Below are 8,557 nucleotides of genomic sequence, written 5' to 3' on the forward strand. Positions count from 1 at the left end.
CTTCCTTCCTTCCTTCCTCTTTCTTTTTTTATTATGCTTTGACTTCTAACACCAAATTTATATCTGACTTCTGGATCTTTCTGACTTGTTTGGAATCGTTTCACCACCCAACTTGTCTCAGGCCAACTTCACTTGATTTTAATTTTGCATTCTTATGTAATTTTTATGTAGCTGAAGCTTCAAATAGAGGCATTGTCATCAATCACCACTGTCTAGGTACAATCTAAACTGAGTTTCTCTCCCTTCTCCTGACTCTCAACCTCCACACTCTTGAGAATCCCCCTTCAGTTTGGGGGATTGGACATAAAGCCCTCCAGTATCCTTTCCTGTCTATCTCACCACTGTCCCTTCCCCCCATATGCCAACTGTTCTTTTTGACATTTTTATATATCTACCATACTATTTACTCCCTTGTTCCCCAGAAAAGTCTACTTTAAGACCTGTTTCAATTATTTCTTCTTTGATAAAGTCTTGCTTGGCTCTCTCCCCTCTCCCGTGAAGGATAAGCATCATGTCTGATTGTACTGGGCCCAGAGAGATACCAGGCGTGTAGTTGGAGCTCCATGAATATTTGTTGAAAGGCAGTCCTTGAAAGGATTGATCATTAGTTCCAATTCCTGGGTCTGTGCTTGCTGGTATTTTTCTTAGATACCCACATCTTTAGTTTTTCCTTTGATTCTGTGAAGAACTCTGATACATTTGGATAATTTTTTTTCTTTGCATAAATGAGGCAAATTTATGTTATGTTGTTTGCAATTACAGACTCCTAATTAATGCAAGCACGTATTTTTTTAATAATGAGAAAAAATGTTTTTTACAATGGAAATATAAGTAGACACTAATTAAATCGATTGTTCTTTGTGCAACTGTTTTTGAGGAAACAGAATCTTTGCATTCATCTACTATGGGAGAGCTGAAATTTGGAGAGGGTTTTCAATAATTAAGAGAGAACATGAAAGATGGGAGGCAAAAGACCTCTGGCAAAAGACCTCTGCACATGAGGAAGGCCACATTGGGGGCCTCTCTGGAGAGAGAGTACATCCAACTTAGGTTGAATTCAATCCCTCAGTTGGCACCATTGGGGAGGTAGCTCTCCCTGAACTTATGGAAAGCAGGTCCATCATCTTTAAAAATCATGTGTACTCTGCACAAAATAGTTTCTCAAAATGTTCATTGAAAATTAGATTTAAAAAAATCAAGTCGTATGCAGAGAGTAAACTGAGGAATCATTTCCTTGACTTGACTTTGAAAGGAACATAAGATAGGGGAACAATGATAAAAAATAAAGAGGAGGGTGGGAGAGAGACTAAGTAATTCAGAGAGGCATGGCTCCTAAATGTGCAAGACATAGATATATTCCTTGTTGTGCCTCCACCAATATGAGAGAAAGAATTAAATCCAATTAAGGTGTCCATTATTAAACTGTAAACATCTTAGTTTATTGTATTCAGGCCTAACTGCCATTATGTTTGATTTGGGGTCAAACACTGCTATTTCTGCTCTTGTAAAATATGTCAACTCCCTCTTTACTATAGGAAATGTTGAGAGGACAGAGAATACCATGAGTAGTCGTTCTTTAGGGCTTTGGCACATGACTTTTTTTCCCCTAATTCCTGCCCCCAATTTTGTGTCACTCTAGGGCAGGGTAACCCTGAAAATCATCTCTAGAACTTTGTAAAAAAAAAAATACACATTGATCCCCAACACAGACTTATCGAATTAGAATCCCTAAGACGAGAGTTTCTTTTTTAGTATTTTTGCTCATTTGTTTTGAATCATTTCATGGAGATAAAATTTGCATACAATGAAATGCATAGATCTTAAGTGTTCAGTTCAATGAATTTTGACAATAATATACATTCAGTAACCACTATTCAAAAGAAGATATAGAACATTTTTATCATCCTCAAATTCCCTCATGTCCAGTCCAATCTGCTCCAGCCTACCAGAGGCAATCATTCTTCTGATTTCTATCACAATAACTGAGTTTTGAGATGCTAGTATCTTTAAAAATACAGGTAAGTGGAATGGAGAATAACTACATGAATTAACAAGAATAAATCTCAAAAACAATAATAAGGGGAAAACTAAGTTGAAGCAAAATACAAGAAAATTATTTCATTTACATAAATCATATACAACTTAAAACAATGACAATTATTCTTTGGAGACATATGCATGTAGTAAAAACATAAAGATGTACATAGGTAAGATAATCATTAATTTTAAGGTAGAGGCTGCCTTTGGCAGTGTGGAAAATATAAAGAATAAGGAAGAGCACTGAGAGGGTCTTAACATTGTAATATTTTATTTCTTAAGCTGAGTAGGGGGTATATGTGCACTCTTTATATTTGTACCATTCTTATGCCTGCAATATTTCATAATAAAATTATTAAAACTTGCTAGGGGATTTTATAATTTTAATAATTATATAACTAAATATATTTGACAAATCAGAATTAATTGTGCCATCATCTGTTCAAGCACTTTTAACCTCTATTCTGGCTCCTACCCTATAGTCTGCTGTAATCTATTAAGTACACATACTTCATGAAGGCACAGGTAGTGTTCTATTTAATCTTTTAGTCCTCTAACTACCTAATGTTATAAGCATGGCACGAATAGACAAAACATTTTAAAAATTAGAAGATTCTAAACCTACCAAATGACCCACACTTTCACATTTAATATTTTAAAGTTTTCTATCATCCTGCAATATTTTAAGGCTTCTTGATGATATCTACAAATATCAATTTCACATCCATCTCCTTTTTAAGAGCTTTGGATCCAAAAGGAAAAGAGCATACCCAAGGGCCTAATAATACTTGTTTCATGTTAGTCTTGTTATCACAGCACTATAACATTTAACATATTAGAGAAAGAGAAAGATAGTTGATATAAAGGATAAAAAAAGGAAAATGGAAGATCTTGTTTGAAATATACAGACTTAGTTCCAGAAAAATCCTTGAGGATTGTTCATTATGGTGATTGCTAAGGGGCACAGAAAAGGGTAATTTAATCATGCCAGGGAAAGCTTTCAGGGAGGCTTAAGTTAAGTTTTTTTGTATATGCCTCTTCGTAGTATTTTTTGCATTGTATTGCACCTGCTTACAAGTCGTCCTCTAATTAAATTGTGAATGCCTAAACCATAGAGTTAGAATCTTCTGCATTTTTGTTTCTCCAGAATCTAGCATAGGCCCACCTTGTTTGATTGTGCTTTGCTTTATTGTGCTTCGCAGATGTTGCATTTTTTTCCCCCACAAATTAAAAGCAAGACCCTCCACCAGCAAAATGATTACAATTCGCTTTTTTGCAGTCGTTTGAAACCAAACCCACAATATTTCTGAGGTATGCCTTTAGATAGCATTGCCAATAAACATTTATTGGAATAAGGACAAGAAAGCAAGGAAAGTAATGGAGAGGAAGAGAAAGGTGGATTTGCTTGGCACATTGCAGGGAAAAATGGAAATAAATGAAATAAACATGCAGAAAGAAGACTAAAGGAAGGTAAGTAAAGGCAAGAAGTATTAATTATAATTAGATTCAGCTGTGACAGACAAAAACCAAAATGTCTTATAGAAAAGAGAAGTTAATTTTCCACTATGTTAAAAAAATCTGGAGGCAGGTATTTTAGGGCTAGTAAGGGCTTCACAAATTTTTCTTATCTTGCTGCATAGTCAGACTTAGGAAGATGTGGTTTTTCACTTCATGATCCAAGATGGCTGCTTAATGTCCTGTTATCATGTCCTCATTCCGGCCAATAGAAAGGACAAAGAGGAGAGGTGCTTACCCTTTCCCTTCAAAGACATTTTCTGAATGTTGCACACATGACTTCTGCTTACATCTCACTATTCAGAGTTTAGACGTAACTACACCTAGTTGCATGCGGATTTCGAAAATGCAGTCTTTATTCTGGGTGACCTCATGCCCAGATGAAATCAGAGACGTTATTACCAAGGAAGAAGAGGAAGTGAATCAAAGGTGTAAATATTTTTATACAGTATTATGTTTATAATACATGATATTATGTATATTATATATATTTTAGTATATATAATTAGTATTAGTATTATAACATTTATAATACATAATATTATGTATATTATATATATTTTAGTATATATATTAATTGAATATCAGGAAAATGCACTTGAAAACATTTTTTTTAAACAAATTAAAGCTGAAGGGAGGAAAAAATGGCAGAGATGATAGAGTCTTTGTTCATCCCTCTTGCAACCAAATCAAACTTTTATGGAAAAACAGAGCAAACAGCAAGCAGAGTCGCCTGAGATCTAGATGAACAGAAGTATGACAATTAGAAAGAGAAATAAGAAATCACCCTGCCATGGTAGAAGGTAGGAGGGGGAAAAGATGTGAGACTGCGGGGTCCCAAGCTGACTGAGACAGGCTGCGGCAGCTGCAGCTGGCAGTTGCAGACATCTCTTGAAAGGATCGTGTCTGTGAGTGGACTTTCGTGGTGATGGATTTGCTCGCTCTGATCATCAGTGCTAGGTTGGCTGCTTGGGGGCCCCAGGGACTTACAGGGAGACACTGAGGTAGAGCAAGGGCCAGAGGTGAGACTTTCTATGGGACAGAAGTGATAATGGTACCCATTATTCCTCTATTGAGCCCTCCCGGCTCCCAGTGTGGGGACACAGCACCATAGTAGCTGAGATGTCATTAAACTGGATAACGGAGGTGGCTCCACCCACAGGATTCCTTGAAACTCTGCCACATCCAGTTGTATCCCGGGCGAGTCTGGTGCTCCTTGCTGAGCCAACTCCAAGACCCACACTGGTGGCAGCTGGCCTCGGTTTCTGGCATGGCCTCTTGAGGCAAGTGTAAGCACAGCATCTGTGGATTACTTGCTGAATCTTAACAGGTGGCCCCAGAGGGGTATAAGCTGGGGCTAAACTTGGCCTGTAGCTGAACTCCTCTCAGGATTGTGCCACTGGACACCTACTACATAATACCAGGAGACATAGGAGCTTTGCTTAGTACATAGAAAAAAAACACAGAAAGTCTTCCAAATGAGAAGACAAAGAAGCAGAAAACCATATGAGAGAACAGAACAGAGACCCAGGAATAATGGAGTCAAGAAATCTAACAAATGCAGAGTTCAAAATACTGGTTAAAAAATGCTCAATGAACTTAGGTGAAGTGTAGATGAATTCAGTGAGAACTTTAACAAAGAGATAAAAAACATAAAAACAGAAATGGAAATTATAAAAGGGAACTAGTCAGAAATGAAGAAAACATTACCTGAGATGAAAAGCATATTAAATGGAATAAACAGAGTGAATTAAAAAAAAAGATTGAATGACCTACATAGAGGATGGGAAAGCCAAGGACACTCAATCAGACCAGAAAGAAAAAAGAAGTCAAGATTATAATAATAATTTAAGAAGCTTATGGAACACTATTAAATGTAAAAATATCCATGTCATAGGGGTACCTGAAGGAAACAAGACATTGAAAAACTATTTGGAGAGATAATAATTTGAAGAAGTTTTACTATAAAATTTCCCTAACCTGGTGAAGGAAATAGACATACGACCCAAGGAAGCTCATAGAATCCCCAAAAAGATGAACCCAAAGAGACCCACACCAAGACACATCATAATTAAAATGTCAAGGTTTAACTACAAAGAGAGAATCTTAAAAGCAGCAAGAGAAAAGAAGTTAGTTATCTACAAGGGAGCACCCATAAGATTGGCAGCTGATTTCTCAAAAGAAACTATGCAGGATAGAGGGCTTGGCACAAAATATTCAACTTGATGAAAACCCAGGATCTACAACCAAGAATACTTTATCCAGCAAAGCTATCATTTTGAGTTGAAAGGCAGAAAAAGAGCTTTCCAGACAAAATAAGCTAAAGAAATTCATCGCCACCAAGCCAATATTACAGGAAATGTTGGAGAGACTTTAAGAAGTAAAAACATGTATCAAAAACAGGAATAAAGAATGGTAATAATTACATTCCTATCAACAAGTACCTCAAATGGAAAAGAATTAAGTGCTCCAACTAAAAGAGAGAGTGGCTGAATGGATAAGAAAACAAGACCTCTACATATGCTGCCTACAAGAGATTCACTTCGGATTAAAAGACACACACAGACTAAAAGGAAGGGGATGGAAAAAGATATTGACTTCATGGACATAGAGGGTATTGCGCTGAATGAAGTAGGACAGATAAAGACAAATACCACATGATTTCACTTATCTGTGGAATCTAAAGAATAAAATAAATAAAACAACAAAAATGAAAACAAACTCATAGATACAGAGAATATTTTGAGAGCTTACTGGATGGGAAGAGGGTTGTGGGGACAATAAAAGGGCAAAGTGGTTGAGAAGTACAAATGGATAGTTAAAAAATAGAAATGGAGATACAAAATGTAGTATAAAGAAAATAGTTAATGTGATAATAAATATGTAAAGGGGAGGAGAGGTACTAGATTTAGTGGGCTGATGACTTTGTGAGTTATATAATCTCTAATTACTATGCTGTACAAATGAAACTAATATTATTGTATGCCAACTATAATTTAAAAAAACTCATTGAATTGTATAATGTAAATATGAGCAACTGATTGTCTATTATATTTCAATAAAGATGGAAAACACAAAGCTTATTTATTGATTTTCTTTGTAATGGTTTGTTGTTACCTACTGTTAATATAACACAGTAGAGTTTTTTAAATCATATACTCTAGAGCAGAATGCCTATCTTTAAATTGTGGCTCCATAGCTTACTTGCTGTTAAAAATATATGTGTATATATATATTTGTTTGGACATATTTATGTTAAATTCTAACACAAAAAAACATAGTATGTACATTGTTTAGGGCTATATACATTTATATCAGCTCGAACAAAATAAAATGGTTTATTTTATATTCAAAATGATCAAATATTAAAACTTCGTGTAGTAAACCTAATGGTAAAATTCAAATACATGCAAGGAAGGTAATGATACACACCAATTTTAGAATAATAACTGCCTCAGGGTAAGGACAGAGAAGAGATGGGAAAGAGGCTTTTTAATGACTCTATAACAGAAAGTATGTATAGAAAAATTGAGAAGTTTGCTTGCAAAGGGTTGTAGAGAAATGGGACCCGAGTTGAGAGATGGAGAGATGGAATTCAGATGAGGTTTTTGTTGTTTCTTTGTTTGATTTTCATTTTATTTTATGTTGGGAGAGACTACAATGTATTTGAATAGTTTAAAGGGACTATTCAGTAGACAAAAGTTGAATATTCAGTAAGAGAGATAGTAAGTAGTCCAAATGTACGCTGGAAAGATGGAAGGTTATGATTAATGAGTAGTGAAAGACCGAATATACAAATGGACAATGGTCAAACCACACATAACAATAGAACTCTAACCACAACCTGTGTAGCAACAGGCATGGAATGATCAGGACTTGGTCAATGACTGCCACTTTCTGTATTCATTCATTCATTCATTCATTTATTCATTTATGTTTTGGTCCTCCTTTCCAACTCAGAGCAAGAGAAAGCCAAATGTGCTCCCTAATCATATAAGATACCTCATTTCTAGTTAGCCTGCCTCTAGCTTCCCTGTTCCAACAACTACCAAAGCACACCTGAAGACTTCTCTCTCTCTCTTTCTCTTTCTCCCTCCCTCCACTTTTTTTTTACTATAAAACTTTCCTGCTTGCCTTTGAGTCTCTCTCAAAAGGAAATGATGGTGGATGACTCCTTTGCTACAGCAAGCTCTGAATAAATAGCCTTTCTTTTTTCTCATTGGAGTGATCTTTATTCATTTCTACAGTAGAAAGGTTAAATTCATGATTTTGAAGGTCGACTTATGATCTGAGTGAGAGGTTGAGGTGGAGTGAGGAAGTCTGTTGAAAGATGAGGCTGTTAAGAAACTGCAAAAACAAATTTTGGGTGGATTATCGTTGTAAATGTTTAAACTCAGAAGTTGGCTGGCTTTAGGAGAATACGACTATGGTCAAAAGTGCTAAAGCCTTCAATAAATGAAGGAAGTTACAGTAGCAAGAAATGGGTGGGAGATGAATAGGGATTATGTAGTCTTCATACTACCTACGAGGTAGTACTTCCCATAAATGCTAGTAGGCTGAGGATCAACGGTGAAGAAGAGTAATTGTCTCTGTCCTGATAGTGGGGAAGGCTGGTATTAGAGTAGATGTGTTTTCTGTATTGGGGAAGTAAGAGAGCTATGGAGGCACCACAAGGTGGAATCTAGTCAAGATTTTGAGGGAGAGGGCAGTCAGAGATTTCTTGGAGGCAGGGATATTCATTTTGTGTCCAGAGGGGTGAGTAGGAAAACACAAGCATTGAGAAGGTTTCATTGCTTTAATTTTATTTCTGTACAAAGACCATACTGTCTTAATTATTATAGTTTTATAACAGATTTCATAAGACAAATTCCTCCATTTTATTTCTCGTCAAATTATTTTGGCTCTTCTTAACTTTATTCTTTTCTGTATCAATTTTAGAATCAGCTTGTTGTGTTTTATGAAAATCTCTGATAGGATTTTGGTTGGGAATGCATAGAATTCATAC

The sequence above is a fragment of the Pteropus medius genome, unplaced genomic scaffold, assembly GCF_902729225.1.
Source record: "Pteropus medius unplaced genomic scaffold, Ma_sr-lr_union100, whole genome shotgun sequence".
Lineage (NCBI taxonomy): Eukaryota > Metazoa > Chordata > Mammalia > Chiroptera > Pteropodidae > Pteropus > Pteropus medius.